This window comes from Parasteatoda tepidariorum, chromosome 7 (genome assembly GCF_982258835.1).
Source record: "Parasteatoda tepidariorum strain Cologne lab strain chromosome 7, Ptep-v5.0, whole genome shotgun sequence".
Classification (NCBI taxonomy): domain Eukaryota; kingdom Metazoa; phylum Arthropoda; class Arachnida; order Araneae; family Theridiidae; genus Parasteatoda; species Parasteatoda tepidariorum.
This window is the reverse complement of record NC_141761.1, coordinates 88,430,471-88,443,966: the sequence shown is the minus strand read 5'-3', so window position 1 is coordinate 88,443,966 and position 13,496 is coordinate 88,430,471. Positions and strand designations below refer to the sequence as shown.

The window sequence follows — 13,496 nt, the reverse complement described above, 5'->3', positions numbered from 1 at the left end:
TAATGTTTAACAATCGAAGTATTTCGGGCGTGTTTAAATAGTCAATTATGACGTCACAAAGTTTTTTTCTTTCTTTTGTTCTTAAAGTTGCATAAATTTCAGAGCGCGCTTTAGGTGGTAGGGAACGATATAAATTACAGAGATGCCAACTGCTCCGGACACGCCAAAATAATAAAAAACACGGTAAATAACTACAAAGTAAATTTTGTAAATATTTGACTATTTTTGCTTGCTTTTGAAAAGGTATAGCATGTTAAAGTGGTGAATTATATGAGTCTATGAATTATTTAGAAATAGTGGTGGATGAAAATCTACTAAATTGAATTTATTAAACCATGAATCACAATTGATAAACTACCACTTTAAAATATATATTTGCTGTCCGGAGCAGGTTGGCTTCTCTGAGATTATATAGACGCTCTTGGCCTCGCTATAAAGCATGCCAATCTGACTTTTTTTAAAAAAAAGTCAGCAAGAAAACAAACGATTTTTTGTTTTTCTGAGCTTTAGTCAAGCAAAAGTTTTTGTTTTGAAAATTTTTTGAAAAAAGGCTCTTGCCCTATGTTATTTTAGTTTTGAAAATAAAATAATGTATGGAAAAGTAAATTTAGGCCTCACTCCATGGAAATAAAATAAATTAAATGAAAAAAGTTATTTTCTTAACGCATTAAAAAAAATCTGAATTTTCTTCGAAATACTAAGAAAACAAATGCAGGTCCTCGAGCTAATTAATGTATTCAAATGCATCTCAATCATCATACAAACATAATTTTACATTAAAATTATTATATGTCTTCAGTAGCACCCAAGAATGTTTAATTAAGTCAGAGCCAGTGAATTCAGGAAAAATCAGAGAGTTTGATAATGCCAAGCATGCTATCTTCTCAACAACATTTCCTCCCAAACCCATTTTCCAACCTTAAAGTTTCGTTTTCACCCATTTGGCTATAGCATAGCCTACCGTGGTATTACGACTTAGAAAACTTTCAACTGGAAAAGGATTAATTACGGATAGAAGGATAAATGGACTTCAAATTATTTATTCTTATTTTTGATTAAGAAATTTATTAGGATAAATAATGTTTTAAAATTTTTTATAAATTAATGATTTTTATTGCTTACTTGCTTAATCCTCTATCACCTAGGCTTGATAAATGAATTGAATTAACCTTGCCACGAATTTAATGTTTAATTACACTTAATTAAACTTGTCACGAGTTGAAATCGCAGGAAGCATTTGGATTATTGTTCCATGTGGAAATTCTATAGCAATACTGTAATATCGAGCCCAGGTTTTTTTTTTGGGGGGGGGGGGCATTTAATTTGAAAAACTGAAATTATTTTTTCCAAATATTTCTTCATTGATGAAGAGTTCAGTTTTAGCATTCACTATTTTTATTCTCTTTTTTTTTTTTTTTTTTTTTTGTAAATTTACTAGTATTTTCGATTTTTTTTGCGGTGGATATCCTATTGTTTTTCTAATTAATTCGTATATTTTAAAACATTATTCCGATTTGCGAATTTAAGCCATCCATTTTTTCGAAACTTTCGATTCGCGATGATTGCATCATAATTTTACGTCGTCTGATGATAGTTCATCCGCAGTTATTTTATCATATTTTCGGTTCCTTTAACATGGTTTTTCTGATTCCGATATTTTTAATGCGATGTTATGACGTTCGAATTCACATATTTTTGCTATCACTTTTTGTCGCCTTCGCCTGACGTTTGATGACAGTTTTGTTAAGGGGCCGGGCCATTTTTTATAATTTAAATGTCATAATGAGGCCGTAAAAGGGCCATAATTTCTTCCTGGATCTACCCCTGATATCTGTTCTGAAAATTTATTTTATATAATAAATAGACAGATATATTGCGTTTTTTTTTATTCTTCATTTTTATTTCGCTTTGTTTTATTTATTACAGATAGACATATAAATAGATAGATAAATAGACAGATAAATTGCATTTTTAAAAAAAAAAATATTTCTTTTTATTTCACGTTGTTTATTACAGTTAGGTATTGCAGAAAATAGTTACATAATTTGAGCTTTCTTTTCTGCTTGTTTTTGCCGTCTTATTTTTACTCTCAATTATGTTTATATCTCTAATTTATTTTATATTTTATAATGGAGTGGAAAATAAATTGCACTTTTTTTTAACACTCTGTTCTATTTTCTGTTCTTGTCTAATTTATTCTTTAATAGATTCCCTACCAGCAAGATTTGAAGTTGATAAAGCTTTTTGTATCATTGATCATTTTACGTTTGTTTGGGTTTAATTCTTATTAATTGTATCATTAATTTTTATATTTTAATGAAAATTTTTTGGAATACTTGTACTTCCGTTTTGGAAAGACGTTAATATCTGCATTAATTTCTATTGATACATTGCTAGAATTTTGTTTTGTCAAGAAATAATTTTCTTTTCGAGATATTTAAAAAAAAATAAAGTTCTCTATAATAAATATCTACATACAGTAGTGTTATATTTTTAAATTAAATATACGATATAATGTACAAATTACAAATATTTTTTGTGGCACACTGTATATTTTGTGACCACCATTGTCAGTTCCTTTCATTGATATTAGACTGGAATTTTTTAAAAACATACTTGGAATTTATTCTCGTACTTGAGTAGCAACCATATTAGTTATTTTTAGAACTAAAAACTCAATCGTTGTATAATCTAACAACGCTAATCGATAGAATTGGCTTTAAAAAAAGTATTATAGTTTATAGTTAAAGTTATTTTATTTTATTTTTTCTACAGGTTCTTTTATTTTAATAAAATAAATTATCAGATTATAGATTAACGTTTATAGATTATCGTATGTTAGCATCAAGGGCCTTTAATCGATCGAGTTGATTAAAGAAATGAAATTTTATTCTTTCTTTCCACTAGATCTTTTTTCTGTGTTTAATATGATATTCTTAAGTTTAATTTATTGACGATTGCTATTAATATCATTATTTAATTATAAAAGCTATAAAAAATAAATGAAAAAATAAGTTATTCTATCGAGTTGATTTAAAAAAAAAATATATATATCCAAATGTCTTCCCCAAGGTTTTTCATATATTTTTTATAAAGGAAAAACCTAGCGGATGTATTTTGAGTTTTAATTTATAAACGATTTTATTTTATATCTGAATAAACTTATTTTATGGACTAAGTTAGCACCGAGGACCGTTAGTCGGGGATAGTTAGCCACTAGATCTTTATGTGTTTTAATGTGATATTCTAAAGTTTTAATTTATTGACGATTGCTGTTATTATCAATATCACTATTACTTAATAATATAAACTAATAAATTAATACCAAAAAGGGTTGGTCCATCGAGTTGATTTTTAACAAAAAAATATCTAAGTGTTCTATTTATTTTTTCTGTTTTTCATATATTTTAACAAGGCAAAAAACTAGTGGATGTATCTTAAGTTTTAATTTATAGACGATTATTTTATTTCTTAAATAAACTATCATTTTACGAGCAAAGTTGAAACCAAGGGCGAATTAGTCGATCGAGTTGATTAGAGAAATGTAAATTTTCCAGTTTATTCTGTCCGCTAGATCTATTATGTGTTTTAATTTGAGGTCCCAACTGAAGTTTTAATTTTTAGAGCATTTTTACTATTTAATAGCAAAAATTGTTTGGTCGATCCAGTTGATTTTTAAGAGTTTGCAAATGCAAGTGTTTCAATTGATTCTTTCACAAAGATTTTCATATATATTTTTAAGTCTTATAATTTTGAAAAGTTCTAACTTTGGAGATTAGTTTTAAGAAATGTAATCACAAGATTTTCATATATATTTTTAAGTTTATAATTTTAAAAAGTTTTAACTTTGGAGATTATTTAATCTATATCATGATATGGAAGAAGTTAATGCCAAAGTGGGTTAGTTGTTAGAGTTTAATTTTTTGGAGATATGATTGTTCCACTTTTTTTTCACACGGTCCTAACACACATCTTCAAACACACCTTGTACCATTATGTACAGTTTCCATGCTCCTTTCCACCTCATATATTTCGATTGGACAACATTAGAATAATAACGATGACTTTAGACCCTGATATGTATTATTTATGGCGATTAAGTTTCATTGAGATCGATCTAATATTCGATAAGATCTTTCTAATTTTAACAATTCACCTACTCTGCATGCAATGTTCGATCCTTGAAAATAAGATGGGCTTTGGTGAATGATGGGTAAATTTTCTTCTCAAACCGGTTAGAAGGGCTGTTTAACATTCTACTTTTACTTTTTTTTGTTTTGTTTCAGGTAATGAGAGAGAACGTTTGTAAACAACCATTTTTGTATGCATGGATGATCGCATGCATGTGTTTGCCTATGATTCATGGTATCCATTTAAGTGAATATTATGTATAATGACCTTTGACCTGTCTACCTCTGACACGTGTTAACAACAATTTTTTATTTTTAGGAATAATAATTGATGTGCTCTATTAACACTCATTCTAGGTCTGAGAGGTGGGTATGTACGCAACCATTGCTTTGTTAGGTGATAAGTTAGGAACGGTTTTCTCTTAAAATGTTCGTAAATTTTCTGATTATTAGATTATTAATCAGTATTTGTAAATGCAGAAATCTACTAACTCACAACATTACTGAGTTTTATCAGTTTTTCCTGGCTTAACAAAAAATATTTTGCTTTTATATACAGTTTGGAACAGCGTTTCCCAAATTTTTTTTTTTTTTTTTTTTTTTGGTCTATAGAACACTAAATGATCACCCCACTTTTTACGGAACACAACTTTATAAATAAAATCAATTGTAAACATATCAACCAAAGAAAGACTACTAAATATTTTGAAAATATTTAATGTTAATAATAAAGTTGTTTTGTTTTATCAATAATCCGTTTAAAATTGATTTTATGTCAGACAATTGAATTCGCAAAGCTTGAGCGGCATCTTGTCTTTAGTTTTTAATTAAGTTTTGTTGATTGCTAATGCTGAAGTAGTAATGCAATTTTTTAAAGCTGCTTGTTCTTTTCATAATTTATTTAATGCGTTGTTATTAGAATAAATAAATATTTTTTAAATTTTGCTATTTTTTTTCCAATGATATTTTTCTTAATTTCTTATGTAACCGAAATATTAAGCAAGCAATTGATTATTGTTTAGATATGATTACAGGTTTCGAAACTCATAACTATTAAAAAATAAATTCAAACTCTTGGAACCAATTTTGTTTCTTCCAGGGAACCCTAAGATCCCACGGAACACCTTTCAGGAACCACTGGTTTTGAAAATTCTGTGAAATTTGGGTAAATTTTAAAAAACAATACCAGAGCTGAAAGGTGTCTGGATTTACAGTATACGAAATATTTGTCCCGTTTTTTAGCTTTTTCTTCTGATATTCCTTTTTTTACGTATGTTTACAATCATGTTTCTACGAATGCAAATTTTATAATTATTAGATTGAAGAATCGTAAGATATGAATTTTCGATCCAACTTCATTATTTTTTTAATTAATAATGCTTGTAAAAATCTCTAAATTCGATTGTTCTAACTTGGGGATCGTCGATTAACTATATACATGGTTCAGACATATAGCACATGCCATTTTTAAAACACCCGTGCCATGTAAAAAGTTGCGTTATTTGCATTTTATGAAGATTATTTCAATAATTTATATAGTTATTGTTTTTCCCCCTAAGAAGCTTGACCGTTAAATCAGATTGTTGTAAATAAACGTGAATTGTGGCGTAGGTCTTATATAATTGAGATGTTAATTCATACCATTGCATTGTAAAGTTTCTTGATACAATACATGACTTTTCGCCAGTCACGACAATCGTATTTATTCGCAAACACGTCATAAACAAAGCTCTTTCGTCGCATGTCGTTTTGGTGACATTTTAACGCACACCATGATTCCGTTGTTTTTTTCTAGAAGATTCTCTTTTTCCTGTGCCATACACAAGCACGAAGTCATTATATATGCTGTCACCGAATATTTCATTACATAAATCTTATTCCTATATGCATATGATTTTTTTTACTCAACTTGTTGTTGTATACCACAACGATAGTTTAATAATAGATAAATGCTGCTTGCTTTTCTGAGTTGATATGTGAATAATACTTTTTTTTATCATAAATGTTTTGCTTGGTATTTCATGCTTTTGCTATGTCTTCAGGTATATGACGCAATTTTATAAATTTATTGTAAATTTTAGGCGACGAATTTTGCTCTTAAAATGATTAGACTATTTGAGAGTGGGAGAAAAATCTCGTGTTTTTGTCTTTTCAGTAATTCAATGAAATAAATCAAAGTTCTGAAAATAAATCCTAACTAGTGGGCTGCGGCCCCTGCTCGCTAACGCTCGCCAACCCCCGGAAACTGCTACGCAATCTTATATGGTTTGCTTCTCTCGCTACTTACTTAGGTACATTGCAAATGCACAAAATTCTAAGAATTGAAAACAATCATTCAAATCCATATAACAACTTTAAAAAAAAAAAAAAAAAATTACGTATTTTTAGTAAAAACTAAGTCATTAAAATAAATTTGAATTCAAATAAATGACATATAATTCGTTAAACCTATTAGAAATGTGCTATAGTATAAAATCTTAAATCGTAACAGCACGACTGAGACTCATTTTTCAATGAATAGCTAATAACAATAATAAAACAAATAAATTCGTGATATAAATCAAAAATCATCAAATAAATTCTTAATATATAAATTCGCGAAAAAAAGCGCTTTCGACAAAATATTAAAATAGAGATCTATCGACAAAGACTACTCACTTCTGCCTAGCTTAATTGTATGAGATTGCCACAGCTGATAGGGTGAATTTCGGAAGAGATCACATTTAGTGAGAATGCTCTCTCTGGTTATTTCAGTTTCCGTTTTTAAGAGCGCTATACCTTGAACCACCTCAGCTAGATTTGGCATGTGATATTTTTAGCGTCAATCATTGGTCGATTTTCTAGCGTTGCCTTTCGGGGAGTTGTAATGAGGCCTTTTTTTGTCGCCGTGTAAGAGAAATATATATATAGATAGATTCTACAATTATGATTCTTTATTGTGAATTGAAAAAAGTAATTTTTTAAGTTTGATACAAAATAAAATGGCGAAAAACAAAATTATTCTTTTTTTTCCCCTTTTTGACGAAACCCTTGTTTTTGAAAGAGGTGCAGCCGAATTTGCAGCATTTGAAATTTTTAAGTTGTTTAAAAAACTGGATGATGAAAATATTTTTTTCCCTATTATATATATTATTAGCTACAGCAGTAAACTCAGTGGTCTTAATTAAATTTTTGTGTAATTAGCTACAACTACGACGACTTTTTTATTTTTTATTTTAAATGTAGTGACTACAAACTATTTCGAAATGTAATCACTACTTTTTGATGACGAACTTTGCTAGACTGTAAAAAATTTTGGTGTTTAGTTGCCCCATTTCTGGCGTTGAGATAAACTCAAATACATTTTTAAGTCAAGTACTGTTGTTATCGTCGAAAAAATTTTATTAAATTGGCAAAATAGCTAATGTTTGAAAGAATTAATGCTAATATATACTAAAAATGTGCTTGGTTTTTAAAAACGCAATATAATGAAAGTAAGAAATGTTTTTGAATGTTTTAAAGTCGTAATTTAGAAAACAATAAATTCAAAAACGTAATAATAGCATAGTGAAATAAATATTAAGGGGTTGCTTAAAAAGTATTATTACTTTAAAATTAAGATTTTACGCAATTTTATTATTATTATATTTTACGTAATTTTATTATGTTATACGATTTAATAAAATTGGGATTGGGATTATTTTTCTGGAAAACAATACCTTTCCTTTATGTCTTTTATTTATTTTATTCTGTTGAGTAAAAAAAAAAAAAGTAAATTTATGGGAGAAACTGGATCCTACCACCTCCTTCATTTGAAACAATAGCAGCGAAAATTATTATCTAATTTACATATTTAGTTCAAATTAAGCGGGTGGGGTGACCACTTTGATCAGCCTGCTTAGGGACCAAGGGTGCGCCGTATCGTTTCTCGTTAAACTGTTCTACCATAAAGTGCACTACTTCGCGCGCAGATCGTAGGGTTATCAAAGCAGGTGAGCAATCCCCTCTGCAGAGGATCAATATTGCGATGGCATTTCTTCGGATCCTCCTCAGGGATGTTTCCCAGACAGCCGCCAATAGCCATTGTGCAGCTTTAGTGCGACGTAAATGAAGTACTGTCTACCTACCTGTTTGCACTTGAAATATTATGCCATGAATTCAGAACAATGCAGTCGAAGTTAGCTGACAAAGTGGTGTGTTCGTGAAGATAAATGTCAGTACGAAAACGCAAAGCATCTTTAGGGAATGCTACTAATGCATCTAGTTTCATCTTGAAGTGAATTTCTCATCTCATCAGCCCTTGTTAACTGTTTCAGTTGAGGTTTAAGATAAAAAGGTTTCATGACTCAGAGCTATCATTGTGATCTAGTTCTTCTATCTTCCTTTTTGTATTTTCGTCAGACATAGCTTCTAGCATCTAACTGTTAGATTACTTTGAGTTTGGCACATGGGTATAACAGTACCTGGCCCTTATGTAATTCAATCTTATCTTCATTTTATATTCAAAATAGTCCTTAAAATTCTACATTCGGAATTGTATATCCATGTAAAATCAGTTTCAAAAAATAAATAAATATTCTCTTCCTTTTTTTTTTCATAAGTAAAAAATTTATAAAGAAAATTAAATATGATTTAAATAATAATTTTTTCGAATTTCATTTCGAGTTTGAATAAAAATATAGTTCAGAATACCTGCGATTGTATATAATTATCACCCTATGTATTATATCGCCCCATATATGAAAAAAAAAGAAGCAAAATTATAGCTTCCGGAACCAACGAAAATTGCTGTTCTTAATAACCCTATCACATAACTGAAGCAATGAAAATAGCACTCTATAATCGATTAAATTATCTATTCGCTTGTCAGAGAAGAAGAATTTATTGAATGGGATGAGCTAACTATTGTTGGATAAGGTTTTTTTTTTATAGTTAAGGTAGTGCCAAAACCTTAAGTCTTTGTTCTCAACAGCCAACCTTTATGGGTCATTCACCTCTCTTCTTTAACCAGACAGTCATACAATTCTAATAGTAATCTTTGGGATCTTTTACTAATTATTTATCTTTTAACTAACTATATTTCTAAGCGTGAAATGAGGCATTTGCGTGGAACAAAGAATTAATTTTCGTTCTATAAAGTGTACATATTATAAGGAACAAACTTACTGAAGTGTTAATATCTACAGTTGAGCGATATATCGGGAAATATCACATCACGATAACGATATTTTAAAAAGTTTTCTTATTATATATCGAAAATATCATTTTTTACTCTTAAGTATCAAATGTATGATCAAATCAACGACGATATGTCACGATCACTGTCGAAAACTATCAATCTTGAATACTTTAATGCCGTAAGTACTACCCATTAAATATCAAATACGATCAAGTTACAATCGTACAAAAAAAAAAGGAAATGTAAATTAGTTAAATTAGAATATTATTGCATTGAAATTCTCTGATCTTCAGCTCTGAATTCAGGGCTTTTAATATTCTTTCACGTGACTTCCAGTTCCGCCATTATTTTTCATTTTTCCATTTTTGAATATTAATAACGAAAAATTAAAACATTCACGGAAATTAAATAATGTAAACATGTTTATTTTATTTTTTACTGCTAGCTTTGTCTTTTTTTTTAGAAAAATTTAAATTGTGAAAAATAAATAGTTGCATAAAAAATAGAGTTTAAACAAAATAAAGTACTATTCTTTTAAAAATACTTACCTGTCCCTATATTTTTATAGGATGTCCCAAGTTAGACTGTCAGTTTTTTTTTTTTTACAAAATTTGTAATAAAAAACGGTCAGTGTTCTTATTACAAATACTTATAGTAGGGTTATACTTATTACAAATACTTTAATAGTAATAATAATAAATTATTATTACTATTTTATTATTAGTTGTAGTAGCGCTAAATTCAGTAACCGAGCTTAATCTTTCCATAGTTTCTGTTTTTAATTTCATTTTTGTAACAGATGGCACTCCAATTAATAAACGTGCTTGGCATACAGAGACTATATAAATAAAAACAATTAATTAAAACAATTAACAATATAAATGAAACAATACAAATAAAAGCAATTGAAACCATTACGTCATTTTTATTTATCAAAATGCAAATAAAAATTTTTTTAAAAAAAAAACATGCATCTTTACCAGTTGTATGTATGGGATGGGTGTGTGAGGGTATATATATATATATATATATATATATATATATATATATATATATATATATATATATATATATATATATATATATATATATATATATATATATATATATGGGTCATTCTCACGAAAACTGTCATTTTTCAGTTCATAAAATCCCAAAAAAGTAAAGTGAATAAAAAGCTCTGAAACTTTTTATATTAATAGAAATATGTAATGGCATTATAAAGAAAGTATATATCCTATAAATTATACTTAATATTTAAATTAATTAATTTTTTAAATAATTAATTTATAATTAATTAATTTATAATAATTAATAATTAATTAGTTTAATAAATAAATTAAATAAATAAATTAATTAATTTAATAAATTAATTTATTAATTTTTTAATTTATTTTTCAAATTAATTAATAAGTAAATTAATTATTTTCACTATTTAAAAAGTGAGGGAATGACACTAATAGTGAGGGAATGATATTTTATTTCAATACATGTTTTTATCTAAGTTACATCTACCTAAAGTTTGAAAATTATAACATACTAAGTATATCTAATATTTATTATAATTTAGTCTTATATATTTAATAGTTTTTACAGGTTTGGGAAATAAAATTGGCTGGCACGATTGAACAAAAAAAAATTTGATAATATACTCATCTTGAATCATTCCCTCATTTCAGCGTCATTCCCTCACTTTATACACTAGTGAGGGAATGACGAATTCAATAAAATTTAAAAATAACAGTTAGGCCTAATTAATTTCTGAAGTCAATCGCATACAAATATATTCATACAAGAAAGCAACATATAATTATCCACTTTCTCGATGAAGTTGTATTTTATTTTACTCTAAAAAATGACATGAGGGAATGGCGAATGTAAAAAATTTTACCTGGTTTGATTCATTCAAATTTATTCCTCAGCAAAGCTTCTTTAAGTTGAAGATGGAAACATACTGCAATTTTGTTCTATGATGCCACTTGTTAACTTCTGAAGTTTTTATTAAAATATTTTTATTCTAAGAAGATTGCAGGTGATAAGAACATTGTTGTGAGGGAATGACGCGAAACACTGGGGACAAAGTTTAAAATAGTGCTGTGTTAATATTTTTATCAGAAATTAAATTTAAAATTGATTTCCTGAATTCTACATTTCAGTATTCTGAAATAAAAAACACGAATTTGTAAAAAAAAAAATTTTTATTTCAGAAACAATTTTTTTCTTTTTTTAAATCAGCAGTGGGGACAAGTGAGGGACTGACATATTGGTATATTTTAATTACCTAAAATAAATATAAAATAAAAATTGATAATTTTATTTTTATTCTTTTGTTAGATTGCATTCTGAAGGACACTTTCCCTGAATTTTTTTTCTTCGTAAGCTGTAAAACAAACATAAAATATACTGGGGACATGAAAATGTCTGTTTTTCTGAGAATGACCCATATATATATCAAAATCTGCATGTCTGGCTGGAAAAAAAAATTGAAAAATTTACCTTTTCTCACAATGATTTTGTTTTTTGATTTCTCACAAGTTTTTTTTCTTCTTAATTTTCTTCCTTTTAATTTTTTTTCTTGATATAAATTTTTGAAAACCGTTAGTCTAAATAATAATATCCTCTATCTATATGTATTCAGTTAATTCCAGTTAGCTTCCATGAAAAAATTAATCTATCATCGGAATTAATCTATTTAATGGAGTTCTGGGTGATGGCAAATGACAGCGATGGGGGGGGGAGTGACTTTAAACTCTTGATATTTTACATATGAATGTTCTCAAAGCTCACAATCAAATATTTTATCTTACATAAAGGCGTTGGAACAAGATTTCTCACTTTACCAACCTTTCATTTCATCGAAAAGTAAACAGATGTTTAATTTACTCATTTCTGAAAAGTGCTGATAATTTGGGTTGGAGAAATTCTTTCTTTCTGTTTTCTCTTTCATTCCAGAACATTAAAGCGTTTTCATTCTTTTTTCATTTTACAGATCACATTGAAATTTCTGGTAACTTCAGAACGCTTTTCAAAAGATGGCACACTTAAACGCATGAAAGAACAAGGTATGTAAAAAAAACGTTTTAATAGATTTTCTGTAAATATAAACGTTTTAACCTCATGGCATATCATTTCTTGATATAGAAATGATCTTTGATTGCACTGTAAACAACAACTTTCAACGGAATGTTGACAGAGATGCCAACTGCTCCGGACACGCCAAAATAATTTAAAAAAACAGGAAATAACTACAAACTAAATTTTGCAAATATTTGACTATTTTTGCTTGCTTTTTAAAAGGTATAGTATGACATAACTACTATAAAGTGGTGAATTATATAATACTACGAATTATTTAGAAATAGTGATCGAAAAAATCTACTAAATTGAATTTATTAAACCAAGAATCACAATTGATAAACTACCACTTTAAATTATTTATTTGCTGTCCGGTGCAAGTTGGCATCTCTGTGCTGAAGACGTCTGAGACACGTCAATTATTGTTCTGACTTTAGAAACAAATGTCGTCTCCCAGACGTCTCCGTACGTCAAGGGGTCAATAGCAAACCTGCTAATTTCTTTGGAAAAAAATTAAAATTTACTTTCCAAGTATGTCACTTTAGCTCATAATTCGTCTGACTACTTCGATGTTACTTTATTTTTAACTATTTTTCGAAATTATGGCTTAAATTAAGTGACTTTATCTCGCGAAAACAAGTGTCGTCTTGAATTTGTTATTCGCATAGATTATAAAATATTTTGCTTGTAGTCACTACTTTCCTTTTTTAAATCTTCAATTAATTAGTATATGATAGAGACAAATAAATAATACTGAGATTCTGCGGAACCTTTAATTAGTTGCCTGACACATTCCCTAAAATGGAACTACTGATTAATCGTAACTTTACATAATATTATTCTAGAAATATTGGTTACTAAATGACGCACGCACCTCGGAATTTAATATTTTCAGTCTACTTCATATATAATCCGTTGCTTGGTAGACTGACTGGGTAGTGGAAGAAAAAAAATTTTTTTACTTACCGTTATTCAGGAAATATTTTTAAGTGACGCACTTAGGAATTTTTTTTTTTTAGTCAGATTGCACCTGTAATTAGTTACCCAACTCATAGGCTAAAAGCATGAAAATAAAACTTTTATTTCCTTGGAAGAAATATTGAAATTGCTGTTTATGAATCGTTAGCTGCTAA

General features: G+C 28.1%; 1 protein-coding gene across 4 annotated transcripts in view; it reads left to right on the top strand.

Annotated features, from left to right (window-relative positions):
- LOC107447835 (band 3 anion transport protein) overlaps positions 1-13,496 on the top strand; it is a 108,577-nt gene that overhangs the window by 20,878 nt on the left and 74,203 nt on the right. For 2 of the 4 annotated variants that reach the window (XM_043041229.3, XM_087168227.1), the window contains exon 2: positions 12,278-12,350. The exons of 1 other annotated variant lie outside the window; for it this stretch is intronic. The gene's annotated coding sequence lies outside the window, so the exon portion shown is untranslated. Of the gene's footprint in view, positions 1-4,449; positions 4,560-12,277; positions 12,351-13,496 lie in introns of all 4 variants that reach the window. One more of the 4 variants, XM_087168228.1, reaches the window with a different exon arrangement.